Source organism: Panulirus ornatus, chromosome 12, assembly GCF_036320965.1.
Source record: "Panulirus ornatus isolate Po-2019 chromosome 12, ASM3632096v1, whole genome shotgun sequence".
NCBI lineage: Eukaryota > Metazoa > Arthropoda > Malacostraca > Decapoda > Palinuridae > Panulirus > Panulirus ornatus.
Window position 1 is genome coordinate 51,487,513 of NC_092235.1, and position 16,874 is coordinate 51,504,386.

A 16,874-nucleotide genomic window follows, 5' to 3' on the forward strand; every position below is an offset into this window, starting at 1 on the left:
ATTGATATTTCATCCCATGATGATGATAAACCAATAAAGAATCCAAATCATTTCTAAATACCAATCTAAAAATCTTAATATCTTCCCCAGGTAAGGCTGCTATGGATACCCGACTGCTCCGGAGCCGCGATGTGTAAGTATTCGATATATCTTTCTTTCCCTCGTGTATCAACCCTTCCGATACGTCACAAGACTCTAGGACAACGACGATGACCCTGGCAAAGTCCCCAGGTGTTGCTATCCCTAGACCAACAGAGAGTTGCATGAGTGTGTGACTAACACAGCTGTTCTTCACGCTGAACATGGTCCTTCCTCCTGTCTGACCTCACCTTCATGGCCAGGGAGTAGCACCATTAGCAGAAACACTGAGACTGGTCAGTTCCCGACTATGACATATGACATCTCATGATAGTGGGTACCTCCTGACTATACCAGGTCACTTTTTAGGCTCTCAGATTATAGTGGGGGTGGGATGGGGGATGGGGTGCGTTGGGTATAGTTCAATTTAATCCTGGAGGCTGAAGGTCATATTCGAAATACGAGGCGTTCTTCGATGGTGAACCAGCCAGATCATCCCGCCGAGCCACATAGAGTAGCTCGTGACCCATTGTGTTGCTCAGGATATGTTGCCTTTGAATGGGTCTTTGCAAGTTGTGGTATGGTTCGTTGTGATGCGATCGGCGTCTGAACCGGCACTGTTTTAAACACCGCCTTCTGTATCTTTTTTTTTCCTACTGGAAAGTTTGGTGTATATCGAAATTCCCTCAGAGCTCTATCACAAGACCATTAGAATCAAGCTCATCCAAGGGAAACCGAAATATCATGACGATAAAACGTAAGTAGAAGCGACGTTACCACAATGCTAATGTTTTTCATTATATCATTTTTCCTTTTGTTAACGCTCACGGGCGTCAGGTTCTCTGTACTCAGCCGTATGTGTGATAAGACGAAATGTCTAAGAGCACTCGTATCTCTTTATCATGGTCAGGCACCGAACTCCTAATTACATCTGTGGTTGGAAAGCTTTGGTTTCAGACAACCATGATTAGGCAAGCATTCCGACGTGTTGTAAGCTCACAACATTGGCAGGGTTTATTGTGTCGTAAGTTCATAATCACGGTTCGAGTCGCGCCGTGACGTAGGCTACGCCATCACAAGGTGGAGGGATTGTGGTGTCGTAACCTCACGTCATTGTCGTGGTTTGCTGTGTCGGATCCCACACTGCTAACGAGTTTCTTCACTTGTTCTCGCAAGGAGTTAAGAAATATTCCATAGAGTTTCTTGTGTGTGTGTGTGTGTGTGTGTATGTGTGTGTGTGTGTGTGATACTGTGTGCATGTGTGTGTGTGTGTGTGCGTATATATATATATATATATATATATATATATATATATATATATATATATATATATATATATATATACATAAATTTTTCTCCTTCACTTACTCTTCCTTGTCCTCACACAGGGAGGAGTTTCCAGTACATGTAGCATTTTGTTCACTCTATTTTTTTTCCCACCTCAACTTACAAATTCATATGACATTTATACACGAGATAAAAAACGACGTGTGGTGAAAAAACCCGAACATGTTTGCAAGTGAATAAAAACGGCCCCTTTCTCCCTCCCCCCCACTAAGTCACCCCTCCACTTCCCTCCTCTCCTCTCCCCTCCCTCCCCCATGTCAAGCGAAAGCTGGCAGTATACACGGGTCATGATTGTTAAACTTGTTAAAAATTTGAAAGCTATCGAATCCAGTCATGCTAGGTCATACTAACAGTGTTCTTGCGGTCAGCGCTTGCTTGCCTCCTCCTGTGGCAAGCGCTTGCTTGCTCTTGTGGTAGATTCTTGCTTTTTCGTTTTGGTAAGTGCTTGCTTGTTCTTGTTATAGTCCCTTGATTTTTCGTATGGTAGACGCTTGCTTGTTCTTGTGGTAGACGCTTGCTTGTTCTTGTGGTAGATCCTTGCTTGTTCTTGTGGTATATTCTTGCTTGTTCTTTTGGTAGATTCTTGCTTGTTCTTGTGGTAGATTCTTGCTGCTGCTTGTAGTAGAAGCTTCCTCCTCATACTACGTACGCAGGGGTTGGTCTTAACAAGGGTCAAGGTGATACAGCGCTTGTCTTCAGGTAGCACACAAGGACAAGGGTCCACCACAAGCGCTGAGGGTTGGTCATAACCTGCAAGACAGCAGCAGCTCAAAAGATTTAGATTGTAATACTACTTAACCTCTGAAGAAATAGGTTGCAATACTCCATCAGCTTTGAAGAAATAGGCTGCAATACTCCATCAGCTCTGAAGAAATAGGCTGCAATACTCCATCAGCTCTGAAGAAATAGGTTGTAATACTCCATCAGCTTTGAAGGGATGATATACAGTAATCAGTCAGGCCGGGAGAAACAGCTCTCAGTCATCGAGAGCGAGCTCTATGAAGTAAAGATTTCGAAAGATGTTACATCACATCACATCACTTGAACGCTCCTCCAAGTAAGGCTTGAAGTGTCCCATCATCCTGCAACTACATGGCGAACCCTATAGATCTTACTGTCATTCTCAGTAGTAATTCTCCTCTTTCAACACTGCACGTAGCGCTACAACAACGAATGTGACAGCATTGTGAGGAGATTCAACACTTCAGAAGCACTGAACAACACTATTAATAAGGATCCAAGAGTCTTCAGAGTACTCCAGAGCAATTCGCAACACCCCGAGCCTTTCCAGTTCTCCACAGCTCGCCAAGACGGCCCACAACCCTCTATCTTTGTTCGTAAGACTACAACAGATCACAACAGTTGAGAGTCAGAAACATTGTATTAACAAACTGGTGCTCGTTCCAAGACTCGAGACGCCAGGACACTTTATGTTTCATAATAACATTTTGTATGATCAGTAGAACTCAGTAGTACTATTGTTCTTCATCATAAAGCGAGTTATTAAAAACACAGGCAAGAATCCACAGTTGCTGTTCTTGTATACGCACAAAGCGAAATACAAGAAATTATTAATTGGTCCTTCGCAAATGGGAGAAAAGTGCGACTATTCTCGAGGAGCTTTAGAACACGAGACAACACTGACATTCAGAAACTCTTTCACACTTGCTCTGTAATGGTTTAAACTCCTGTACACGATTTGTGCTGCTGTATGATACGCAATAAACAGCAATCGTCAGGACTTTTACCAGAATACAAGAGCTCAAAAGTACGTCAGAGAAATACAGTAACTTACACTGGACTCCAAAAACACTATTGAAAACACATTACGCTACGACAAGCTTAGAGCACACCACTCGCACTCCACATCCAACCAGAGGACTTTTAAAGACTTCACAGCTCTATCCATCATTCCTGCTCCACTCCAGCACACTTCAAGGTGAATCTTCGTGGCTCACCTGCAACACTTAGTGGTATAGCACTGTCTTACACCACCCTGGAACACTTCCATCACCGTCGGTCACCACAGTCACCATATGCATCACCATCGACTCGACGACCACCATCTCCATGAGCGCCACAAACCCTTCAATCGATATTTCTTTTCCTTCGTCCTTCTATACTTTACCCCTTCTTTCAAGCTGGGATTTACTTCCCCTACGTTTCTCTCCACCTACGGGTTCCCATCCCTCCACCCTTCCTTCCTTCTTTTCCCGGCACTACTTCTTTCCCCTTTCTCTCCCTCTCCAAGATCATCAATATTCGTTCCGTTCCTGAGTTTACTGGTCCGTCTAATTCCACCATCATCCCTCCCCTTCCCACGTCTCATTGGCCAAAGTCAGGACGTCAGTACGGAGCCCTTTATCTTCTCAATCTGCTCTTCTGCAACCTGTGTCATTAATGTGCTCGCGCCTTATTTTCTTCCCTTATCTTACTCTCTCATTACTCACTTCCCCTCCCAATTATCTAATTAAATAACCATTCTTGTCTCATCCCCTTTCTATCTATTTGGCAATTACTCTCTTTTTTACCTCTCGCGACGTTTCGTAATTGTCTTCCTTTACCTCGTTGTGACTCTATTTTGTCTTCAGCTTCCTCATTGCACGATGGTCTTCACAGTCCCTTCTTTACCTCTTGAATAATTTCCCTTCCGTCAAGAGGAGCTCCTTATTGGCTCAGTTGTTCGCTTTAGTTCAGCTTTTACAGTTCACGAGGATGCTGGAGACTGATTATTTTGGTTTGATTATACACTTTGTTATCAGTGTGATGAATTCATGTACGTATACACATAGCTATATGTATATATCCCTGTATACATACCTGTATATGTATATATCCATGTTTAGGTTCTTGAGCTTGTACTCCCAGGACGTATCATCGTGCTCAAGGATCGTAATGGTAAGCTTAAAGATTACAATACATATTCCCAATGCAAGCGTTGCAGAATATACTCTCGTAATATGGGCGTTACTCCAGTTTGCTAAGTCCACACCGTGGACACTTGTCATAGTGATTGTCTGCTGGTGATGACTAGCCTTTGTCTTGGGAATCTCCTCCAAGATGTTATCTGAGAGTGATGTTTGCATGTGTTGTTCACAGTAAATGATTATAAAGTCTGTCAGGGTGTTGTTGCATGTAGTGTATCTTCCAGTTATAATTCCTTGCTTGACACTGCCAAGGTTGGCCCGGCACTTCTGTATGTGTTTTAAAAACTGCTGAGTTCTCCTGGGTTGATGCTGGTAGCTAGATTGATTGATTTGTGCCGATGTCCCCGGCAAATTTATTATGCATCCCTTATTCATCCTGTGAGCGGTAGCGCAAAAGGATTACAGGAGTCAGAAAGGGTCTTACTCAGACCCCAGTGGGTTCATATTACATAAAATGTTACAATTTGTATTTCAGCACCGGCCGACCGTCCTCACTAAGCAGAGTGAAGGGAGCAGGGAGGTGCCACGAGCCAGCCTGCGTCTGGGATAAGTGCTGTCTACAGCACACGTGGCAAGGATGGTGGAAGCAATTTGGGCAAAAATATTCCTTAAGTGGAATTCCGTCGGTTCTGCTTTTAGTTAACCCTTGGTGCGACCCGTTGCCTTTTTGACTTGATCCTTGAAGGTCAGGTCAAGGCCTAGACTGCCATAAGCAAGGTTCATACCGTCGAGCTCAGGAGGTTACGGTCAGCTAAACCATTCTTACTGTGAGCTTTGTACGAGTTCGTGGACTTCTCCGTACAAGGAAGCTCTGTGAGGAACGCAAGCGTCGGTGACTGTTGAAGGCTGTCCATGAGCCTGGCCTGAGCACACCTGTCACTGGATGATGGGAGAATTTCCAGCGACGTTCACTGAGGGTTCATACACATAGGCAGTACCCGAGTTAGGCCAACAAGCGACACCACACACATGCACACCACTGTGTCCAGGTAGCTTCAGTTCCCTCGGCCAGCCTTCGCTTCATGTGCCTTCGAGGAAATCTGAAAAGTTTAGGGTGAGAGACCTCTACTGTAATATAATCCAGTCTTTAAACGTTACTGCAATAGTTCTTCAGTTGATATTATTGACTTAAACTGATGTTGCCAGATGGACGTGAGAGTGTGCTGTAACACGTTGATACAAGATTTCTCTGTTGTATTTCTTGTTTTTTTTAATCTTCTTCTCAGTAAGAGAGGGAAAGAAAGAGAGATGAATACAAGGACGAAACAAAAACTGAGATGGGAGGAGAGGAAGGGGCAAACAGATAGAGGAACGGGGAGGTAAACAAAGTAAAGAAAAAAATTGTATTGCCTGTTGATGAAGTAGTCTTATTAAAGAACTTCTCATCCCAAGAATTCCATCATTGCCCTGATACTGGAAATAGCGCAGCCTTGAAGCAACAGGAGCCACTTCAGAGAAAGAGGTCCTGAGTTTTTGATATTGAAATTATATATATATATATATATATATATATATATATATATATATATATATATATATATATATATGTATATAAACACAGGCGGAGAGAGAGAGAGAGAGAGAGAGAGAGAGAGAGAGAGAGAGAGAGAGAGAGAGAGAGAGAGAGAGAGAGAGAGAGAGAGAGAGATTGGAAAACTTTAGGGAACAGTGCCGCTCGTTTTATTGTTGGCATCGTACAAAGGCTGCATTGTGCCTCTCTCTCTCTGCTAATTTAATTAATGGAATATAAAACTAGTGTTCAGGGTGTATAGTCAAGTATTTTTTATTGAGGCTTGGGCTACAGGAGAGGTTAGGGGGGGAGGAGCTACGCTTGTTGATTATGTAATTGCTGCAAAAATACCCCACACGAAGGGGTGGAAAAAAAAAGAGATGACCTGGTATTGACATGTCAAGCAGTGGGTGTACAGTGTCATTATTGGTGGCTGTGTACTGTAATTGCAAGTTATGGTAGTGGATGGTTACGTACTATGATCTCATGCTGATGTTTACGTGTCGATTTGAGTAATGGATGACGAACTGCCAGGTAAAAGCCCGGTAAAAGTATCTTATTTCTACAAGGAATGTGACAGACGGTTACTTACTGAGTTTAGTATGTACTGTTTTTGTAAGTGATTATATGTGCTATATATGATTTTGTATGTGATTATATGTGCTATATACTGGTTATGTAGGTAGGCTATATGTGCTATATACTGTTTTTGTAGGTGATTATATGTGCAATATACTGTTTTTGTAAGTGGTTATACATGCTATATACCGTTTTTTTTTTAAGTGGTTGCATGTTCTGTTTACTGTTCTTGTTGGTGGTTGTATGTGCTATATACCGTTTTTTTTAAGTGGTTATATGTGGGTGTTTGTTTATATATATATATATATATATATATATATATATATATATATATATATATATATATATATATATATATATATATATTTTCTTTCAAACTATTCGCCATTTCCCGCATTAGCAAGGTAGCGTTAAGAACAGAGGACTGGGCCTCTGAGGGAATATCCTAACCTGGCCCCCTTCTTTGTTCCATCTTTTGGAAAATTAAAAAAAAAAACATGAGGGGAGGATTTCCAGCCAACCCGCTCCCTCCCCTTTTAGTCGCCTTCTATGACACGTAGGGAATACGTGGGAAGTATTCTTTCTCCCCTATCCCAAGGGACAATATGTATATATATATATATATATATATATATATATATATATATATATATATATATATATATATATATATTATCTATGTATCTATCATATATGTATAAACCTTCATTTCCAGTTTCATAGGATGAGTAAATATTGGCACAGCCTTGCAACTGTTACACGTTCTTAACCCATGCCCAATGTTTGATAAGGAAACATACGTCCATACTAATATGTTTACATCTTTTCACACTCCATCCTAAGCGATTGATTTCGACTAATAGCATTACTGCCAGGTTTTTATTTTCATCAAAGATGAATGTTTTAGTGTCATTATCAGTGGATGTATCCTCACATTATCAGTGGATGTATCCTCACATCATCAGTGGATGTATCCTCACATCATCAGTGGATGTATCCTCATCATCATGGATGTATCCTCACATCATCAGTGGATGTATCCTCATCATCATGGATGTATCCTCACATTATCAGTGGATGTATCCTCACATCATCAGTGGATGTATCCTCATCATCATGGATGTATCCTCACATTATCAGTGGATGTATCCTCACATCATCAGTGGATGTATCCTCACATTATCAGTGGATGTATCCTCACATCATCAGTGGATGTATCCTCACATCATCAGTGGATGTATCCTCACATCATCAGTGGATGTATGCTCACATCATCAGTGGATGTATCCTCACATCATCAGTGGATGTATCCTCATCATCATGGATGTATCCTCACATCATCAGTGGATGTATCCTCACATCATCAGTGGATGTATCCTCACATCATCAGTGGATGTATCCTCATCATCATGGATGTATCCTCACATCATCAGTGGATGTATCCTCACATCATCAGTGGATGTATCCTCACATCATCAGTGGATGTATCCTCATCATCATGGATGTATCCTCACATTATCAGTGGATGTATCCTCACATCATCAGTGGATGTATCCTCACATCATCATGGATGTATCCTCACATCATCAGTGGATGTATCCTCACATCATCAGTGGATGTATCCTCACATCATCAGTGGATGTATCCTCATCATCATGGATGTATCCTCATATCATCAGTGGATGTATCCTCACGTCATCAGTGTAACATACGCGACTGTTATAAATGTATCCTATACCATCATTATGGTTGGGTACTTGCTGTGATCTTGTGTTTCTGTAATTATAAGCGACTGGTGATTCACATCGTACCCCAGGGCATCGGTGTTTTGTTTTCTCTCCTTATACATTTTTGGTTCATGTGTGTGTGTGTGTTGTGTGTGTGTGTGTTGTGTGTGTGTGTGTGTGTGTGTGTCTGTGTGTGTTAGACGTAACAAGGGTGTCGGAACTGGTATTCATGTTTCAGAATTTAGACCGCTGCTCATGACAACGACACCAACAGAGCAATTATAACTTATCGTCCATCCATCCCTCATCAGGCGACTGCTAATAACTTCTGCTCTGGATGGGTCTTGATTTGGGTGAAGTACAGTGAAATACCGTATCATGAGAGAGAGAGAGAGAGAGAGAGAGAGAGAGAGAGAGAGAGAGAGAGAGAGAGAGAGAGAGAGAGCTGCAGACCTGACGGTGTCCATCAGTTTTCTTGATTGCCTCGTGTGACAGATACACACACACATAGGGAGAGAGAGAGAGAGAGAGAGAGAGAGAGAGAGAGAGAGAGAGAGAGAGAGAGAGAGAGAGAGAGAGCGTAACGTCCACCGCAGGAATATAGACTTAAGACTTCACAAAGAACGAGTCGTGTGAGTCAAGTGAGGTTAAGTGATGTATGTATGTGAGACAGATTGTATGTTGGTGGACTGAATGCCAGTTGTCCACTTGTGTGGGTGTAGCAGAAAGAAAAGACAGCAGCCTGGACCAGAAGAGTGATACTCAACAGCCACTGAAGTGCTGGCTAACTGCTCAGCTCTCACTAACCCTCCCGATACAGAGGCGGGTAATATACCTCCCTGGTTGGTGGCTGCCTACGACTGATGGCACTGTTGTCACTGATGACGCTGCTGGCACTGATGGCACTGTTGTCACTGATGACGCTGCTGGCACTGATGGCACTGTTGTCACTGATGACGCTGCTGGCACTGATGGCACTGTTGTCACTGATGACGCTGCTGGCACTGATGGCACTGTTGTCACTGATGACGCTGCTGGCACTGATGGCACTGTTGTCACTGATGACGCTGCTGGCACTGATGGCACTCTTGTCATTGATGACGCTGCTGGCACTGATGGCACTGTTGTCACTGATGACGCTGCTGGCACTGATGGCACTGTTGCCACTGATGACGTTGCTGGCACTGATGGCATTGTCGTGGCTGATGGCACTGTTGCCACTGGTCCCATCGATGCCACTGCTGCCATTGATGGCACCGTTGGCGGTACTGCTGATGCCGCTGACGGCACTGCTACCTCTGATGGCACTGCTACCTCTGATGGCATTGTTACAATTGATGGCACTGATGCTCCTAGTAGCACTGCTACCACTGTTTCTGCTGATGGCAGTACTGTGTTACCGATGGCACTGTTACCAAATTATAGCACTGCTGCCACTGATGATGGCACTGCTTTTTTCTGATGGCACCGATGGCACGTCATCAGTGTGACACCCCCCCACCCACCCCCCCAGCTGCCACCTATGCCGCTGCTGTGGCCACTGCATTTTCAGAATTTACAAATAAAAGGTTTTATATGCATGTATCTGCAATGGTCAGCTCCGTCCACTGTTTCTCCTGTATATGGAATGGATTCTATAATTTTGACGTAAAGAAAAAGAAATATTACATTTCCCTCCCTAAGTGATGTAGTTTTATTCCTTCCTTTTATTTTTCCTTCTACTTGTATCTTCTCTTACTAAAGCCTCGTTTTATTTTTGTGTATGATTTGCTATCTCCGCTTATGATCCATAAATCATATATACATATCTATCTATCTATCTATCTAGCTTTTTTTTTTCCAAAAGAAGGAACAGAGGGGGACAGGTGAGGATATTCCAAAAAAGGCCCAGTCCTCTGTCCCTAACGCTACCTCGCTAACGCGGGAAATGGCGAATAGTTTAAAAGAAAAAAAGATATATATATATATATATATATATATATATATATATATATATATATATATATATTCATATATATATATATATATATATATATATTCATATATATATATATATATATATTCATATATATATATATATTCATATATATATATATATATATATATATATATATATATATATATATATATATATATATATATATATTCAGCAGTCGCTCTGAGCACGCTTATAATCATCCTCTTTAATGGAAACTGATTTTTTTTTCCCATTGCATTTCTCGCATCCACCTAATTACAATTTCATAAACCTGACATATCTGTTTTAATCCCTCTCCTCATTGCGTCATGATGAGAAACGAGTCTGTTTTTGCCGCCGCACGTATCTTCGTCATTGCGGTTGGCCCTTTGGTATATATGTTCGACAGCTGTGTGGAGTATTTTGCCGTTCGAGAAGTAATTAGAATCGCATATACAATTCTGAGGTCAGTGGCCTCAACCTTCATTTAATATTGTTGTCATGCATATTAATCTCCATGTATAATCGTCATTTTGTTTTAAGGAAAGAGGTGTTACCTTTGTCAGCGAATAAGCTGGATTAATGTATAATATTTGACTGTTTTATATATATATATATATATATATATATATATATATATATATATATATATATATATATATATATATATATAGATATATATGTTCCCATGAGTCCACGAAAAGTTTCCAAGTGCACTTTCGTGTAATAATCACATCATCAGGGGAGACACATCGAAGTGACGAAGCTAGGACGCCATTTAGATATAGCTGATATGCTGAATTACACAGTCTAACTTCGACTGACATTTCGATACATGTTATCGAATGAAGTTAATCAAATGAGTTCCGTAATTATGGATCTCAAATGAAATGATCTATGATCAGGATTGGTGGACTCGCTCATCTGACCCTTTCGTCTCCCGTGTATCAACCAGATCCCTCTCACTCACCAGCTCCTTCATCCTGCCACAAGTCAGGCATCTTCCCAGGTTGGTAGACTCCAGATCCTTTCTGTCTTTGACGTGGGCCTCAAAGGCCAAGTTAAATAGGCGAAGTTATCATACCTAAAGGTTGGCTCCATCCAGCTCAAGAGTCTTATCGTTGCTTCAAGGGTTTGACGGTCTCGGACCTCGTGAAAGTCTTACTAGGGTGATAATGTATACGTTATAGCATGATACCCCTTCTAATTATTCCACTATATTTACAAGCTATAGTCCTCAGTATGAGAGAGTCTCAAAGTAAGGTAACGAAAGGACAACGTTGTCGGCCACATGGATGGATGGGTGTGACGGATGACAAGTACATGCTGTCGGGAGGGAAAGCGAAATAAACCGTAATAGATAATATCTGAAGTACGTGGAAAGAGAGGTAAAGCCATAGACCCATGCGTATGGTGAGCCTCCCATCTCACAGGTGCTGATGAGTTTTCGAGTTCGCCCCGGCAGAAGAAGAGGACACAGGCGGTTGCACTTTTTCATCCCTGGACGAACGTTAGTTGTAGGAGCTACTGACCGGGTGTCACCTTCGCTGGTACTGTCGTAACATTGTACCAGATTAAACCCTGTGGGGATTAACACGTTTAAGTTTTTCGTATCGAAGCTGTTCATCTCAGGATCGTAGGTCCACTAATGACCCTTCCTCTGTATTGTGCGTAATACTTTCCACTTAAATGTAGTCTTGAATGTCTTCCTTGTAGGATGGTGAGCGCAGATCCGCCGGCGGAGACAAGATAGCATCATCAATGTCTGCGATAGTTCAGCAGGTGTTGCGTTCCCGCGAGTTTTGTTGGCAGGAAACCAGTGAGCGCAAATACATTCTTTGTGCCTTTGCTGAAGATCTTAGACCCTCTGAAGTTGCTAGTGTGGATGCGTTTAGTTACTCTTATCAGTCGTAAACCATATTTCTCCCAGTTATGCTTTTCAGTTTCCCTTGGCTTCACAAGAATGAAGTCATTTCGTATGAAACGTCTTCTCGGTAATCGCTTCATCTGTGTGATCACTTCCTTCGAGTGTGTCCTTCACATTCATATGGTGTATCTCCCCCACTTGCACATTCCATGCAGCGCATCCCCGAGGTTTTCGGCCTGCCATTCTCTTGACTCTTTAATCCCCTGCTGGAGGAGCCACCCTCTGCGATGGGAACCAACACTAGGCTTTACAGTTCATTTGCTGCATGACCCAGGTACGGGAGTGGGTCAGGGAGCACGATTTCAGTAAGGCATCTAGGAGGAGGATATTGGCCAAAGGATCGGTACAAGAAATGAGAGGCGTCTTGGTTTGGTCTAGAACATACATGTTAAGTAATGCAGTTATAAATGAGCTTGTCTTGCGGACGCTGAAGCACCTCTGTCGATAGGCATGACCAAAGATTGCCCTAAAAATGACGTGTTGACGTAGACAATATGCTTCAGCTTACTCGCTCTCACTCAAGGAGCTTAGCTGCAGTTGAGAGCTTGATCTACACGTCACGGGAACCATGTTCTGCCAGTCTGTTGAGGGCACTGATGCTGAAAGTAAAATTGAGCCAAATTCCACCATTAACTCCCAGACTCCTGTTCGCTCGCAAGAGAAAAATACAATGATATAGTGTCGTTAGCAGTCAGGCAGTCCGGATGACTGAGAATCCGCATGACTGAAGTCCGGAAAAACACGAGTTGACCGCAAAATGATTAATGAGTTTAACTCTTTAGACACAGGTAACCTGCATGTGATAATAGAAAATATTACGAGCGCAGATATAGACTTGACATTTGTGTATCATTCTGAGCATCTACATGGCATGGCAGATCAGACAGCAGGCTTTCACCTGCTTAGTTATTACAACAGACAGCAAGAGTCGAAATATATCATTGGTTTAAGTCATCTTGTGTAGGTAATTGTTACCCACGTCCTTCATTATCATAGCAGAGTGTTGTGGGTGGAGGCAGTTGTTACACGCGTTCTTCATTATTATTGTTAAGTGTTGTAGGTGTTTGTTTCCATAATTCATAGTGGGTTGTCCCTCGCCTTGGCTGCGGTCAGGCTGACGATTCAGCACCAGCAAAGCGTGAAAAGAGTTAAGCCGTGAGGACGAGGCCCGCTGCAGAAGTTGTGTGTGTGTTGTGATGAGCGAGACAAGTTGTAATGATGACGGAGCCGTCCCGGAGGCCAGGCCAGGCAGGCCGCGCGCTCCAGCCGCCCTGGGGAGGGAGAGCTATGCCCAGGACACATCATGGTTACCTGGGCTAATTGACGGAGAGGCAACAGGTTTCTAAGGTACCGCCACCGGCAGCAACAGCAGGAGAAGAAGGAGCAGAAGGAGAAGGAGGAGAAGGAGGAAAAGGAGAAGGAGGAGAAGGAGGAAAAGGAGAAGGAGGAGAAGGAGAAGGAGGAAAAGGAGAAGGGGGAGGAGGAAGAGGTACAAGAGGATGGGGAAGAGGATGATGAAGGTAATGACCACGACGAAGTAAAGGAGATGAAAGAGGGGAAGCAAAAGGATGAGGAACATTGGTACATGGGGAAAGGAAGTTAAGTGGTACGATAGACTCATACTAGGTTATGTGCTGGAGGAGTGTAATAGGATCCTAGAATGCTGCTTTGATAGACTGGGGGCAGGATAGCAAGACAGAAGGTTCCTCCCTCGCCACCAGGCCTGACATCAGCCGGCAGGATAGTACTCATGAAGGAGCACCACTTCGTAGAGAGTGAGAGTATGCCGACGTGGAAATTTTGTAGGGATGGATGAATGGAAATAGAAAATTTGCTCTAATTTCAGCTTCTAAGTCCTCCATGGATGGGGGGAAATTTTTTATTTCGACTTTGATTTATTTAGAATTAGCTGGATTATATGCGTATCATATTGTCATTCTCGAGCAGTCTTATTTGGTGATGATGATTATCATTAAAGTATTTGTTTAGCCGTGATCAAAATGTTATGATAGTATTTACTTTGACAACATCTGCTGTTAGTTTATTCCAGGGTTCTGTAAGTCTCCTATTGGGGGAAATTTGGATCTTTTGTTTTTTCTTCAACTTCCTACTGTTATTTCAGGTCATTATATCACTATAAACTTTTAAACATGTCACATCTATAGTTCACATTCTCACATGAAAATAGATTTATACAGTCACAATACAAAGATGGAAATAGGAATTTCCCTAAATAAAGATTAAACTATAAAACTCCAAACATTAGGCTTCTATTCTTTCCACGTAGTTAAGATTTTGATTCTGTTAGCATCTTTGTTGGCTTCCTCTGGACCTTCTCTATTAGCTCTTTGTTTCTTCATTAGGTGCGGCGACCAAGCCTGAGAAGCGTATTCTAGTTTTAGCTTAATGTGCGATGTATATGTTCGCCACACTGTGCTGCATACTTCTATAGTAATAAGTTCTATACTTTTGTCAAAGTTAGACTATGGATAGTCTTGTAGAGGTCTTTATATTAAAACTCCTGGTACTGTGAGTTGTCCGTTTTCTTCTTTATCCACCTGTCTATTTATTTTTCTTATTAACCTGCATACATTTACCTATTCTATCACTGTTGTTATAGTTCTTTAAGTGATGAACTTACCCAAGCAAGTGAGGTTATTAACACGTGTGGCAGTTCTTTTGCATCATAAGTAAGAAGATATTCAGAGAAGAATATTTTTCGAATATACATTGAAATCTGTCATCTGCTACAAGACATATCCTCTTGATTTGGTAACATCTTGAGTAAAAGTTATCAGAACTGCTATTGCCATCCACAGGGTCCCACAAAATCCTTGGGCGGTAACTATGTTAATTTATTCCTACACTATGATGGTTCTCACTGGCACCTCTTACTAACCTTACCTTTCAATTTTCTTTTAACACAGTCATGAACTAAGGCTTTCAATCACCAATTGAGTCGTCAAATGCTTTTGTGATATTTAAACGTTCATTCGAATATAGAAAACGACACTTTAACCATACCTCATGGCCTAAATAATATCTCATCAGCATTATGAATAATGATACTAGTATTATCCTCATAATTACTTTTTACTTATAATAGCTGATAATACATTAGCACGACGGAGCTGTAAGTGTTCTCCGCTACGTACGTAACACTTATCAAGTAACATGTAAGAGTTATAATGATTGCAATAGCAAGGTGATGAGAGGCGAGACGCCTCTGTGTTATTTGCTCCAGTAAAGGACATAGGAAGTGCATGCATATTCATCACGTGGTATTAGTATTATTGATAGAAATTCATTGATGGCCAACAGAATGTCATGTGAATATGTGATCCATCTGCAGAGTCTCGGTTTATAATGTCGATAAATGTGAGAGAGCAGTTGATTACACAAACATCGCTCCAATTCACTCTATTCCTTGCCCTCCTTTCACCCTCCTGCATGCTCAGGCCCCGATCACACAAAATCTTTTTCACTCCATCTTTCCACCTCCAATTTGGTCTCCCTCTTCTCCTTGTTCCCTCCACCTCCGACACATATATCCTCTTGGTCAATCTTTCCTCACTCATCCTCTCCATGTGCCCAAACCACTTCAAAACACCCTCTTCTGCTCTCTCAACCACGCTCTTTTTATTTCCACACATCTCTCTTACCCTTACGTTACTCACTCGATCAAACCACCTCACACCACACATTGTCCTCAAACATCTCATTTCCAGCACATCCATCCTCCTGCGCACAACTCTATCCATAGCCCACGCCTCGCAACCATACAACATTGTTGGAACCACTATTCCTTCAAACATACCCATTTTTGCTTTCCGAGATAATGTTCTCGACTTCCACACATTCTTCAAGGCCCCCAGGATTTTCGCCCCCTCCCCCACCCTATGATCCACTTCCGCTTCCATGGTTCCATCCGCTGCCAGATCCACTCCCAGATATCTAAAACACTTCACTTCCTCCAGTTTTTCTCCATTCAAACTCACCTCCCAATTGACTTGACCCTCAACCCTACTGTACCTAATAACCTTGATATATATATATATATATATATATATATTGTACATATACACCAGAAAAAAAAGGCATTACCAATTTCATCAATTATAAACTTTGTAAATTCCATTTATGGCTACCCAAATAACAAACACACAGATGGACGGGTGCAAAGCAATACGTTCTACACAATATTTGTTTTTGTTTTGTTAACGATGGTGACCTAACACAGTCGGACGTCATGAGACATAGACATAAGCCAGTAAAGCGCCGCTGGGAACCTAAAACCAAATGATGGTAATGATAACTGTATTGATAATGACTTATGATATCACGGAATCATTGCATGAATAACTTTCTTGAAAAAGCTTTTTGGCTTGTGATCGGCAGCCAGCTAGTCAGCATTTTCTAGTCTGGATCGTGTGGCAAGGAGGAGGTAGTGTGTCGATGAATCAGATGAAGTGAATTATTTTTGTAGGGAAGTATATAGCTGACGGAAAACATGTTCGGCACTGAAAGACAGTATCAAGAAGTACTCGCTAATGAGCACTCAGACCCAAGTGTAAGACGCTCTTTTACCCCCCTCCTGTCCATATCATATTTGCCGTTTTCTTTCGCAGGTTTCCCTGCTTGTCGACCACTCCAGTTTTGCCCATCATCAGAAGTGAAGGGGACCATCTTACACCATCCATCTGATTTCTAAAGTCGAATCAGCACGTTAGGTAAAGAGTCAAACTGATGGGTGACATATCCGGCCAATAATAGGTGCTTGAACATGGATGAATATTATACGAAGAGGAAAAAAGAAACTGGG